This window comes from Gavialis gangeticus, unplaced genomic scaffold (genome assembly GCF_001723915.1).
Source record: "Gavialis gangeticus isolate Ggan-Ray unplaced genomic scaffold, GavGan_comp1, whole genome shotgun sequence".
In the NCBI taxonomy this organism is placed as follows: domain Eukaryota; kingdom Metazoa; phylum Chordata; order Crocodylia; family Gavialidae; genus Gavialis; species Gavialis gangeticus.
Genome location: NW_017729009.1, coordinates 16,465,276 through 16,465,958, shown reverse-complemented (window position 1 = coordinate 16,465,958; position 683 = coordinate 16,465,276).

The window sequence follows — 683 nt, the reverse complement described above, 5'->3', positions numbered from 1 at the left end:
CTTGTCACGGAGCTAGACCCAGCCCTATAAGCAGCAAATGAAAGCTCAGAGTGTTTGAATAACTTGTTGATCCCTCTGCTAAAGGGGACCCTGAGGAGGAGCTTTGTTCCTTTGGAAGTTCTTCCCTTCTTATTCCCTCCGTCTGCTTTCCGGCATGGCTAAGGCGGCCCCGGCCACACCATCTCCTTGCCTCTGTCTAGACCAGCTGTTTCCCTCCCACAGTCCCAGGGGTCTGGGACAGAAGATTCATAAACTGCCTTGACCCAAATCAGTTAAGTCTGATGGTATACAGACAGTCCTCGGACTTACGATACGATTGGTTCCTGAAAACCGCATCTTAAGTCAAAGTGTCGTAACTGAGAACTGATTTTCCCATAGGAACAATGTTATAAATGGGGGACTGGTTCCTGAACCCAGGCCCGATACCCTATTTTCACCAAAAATAACCCCACATTTTGTACTCAGTCAATTATAGATGAGTAATAGAGGTATATTAATGCATGTATATTGTAAATAGCAATCAAATGGATTTGGAAGGACTTCTTTGAGGTGACTTTTCGGGACTTTTTGAAGGGCTGGAGTCTTCTCAGGCATCTTGGCTGCAGGTTTTTCTGGAGTCGTGTCGGCTTTCTTAAAGAAAGTGTCCAAGGAGGTTTGGACAGATGTTCTCCAGGGAGGTGGGC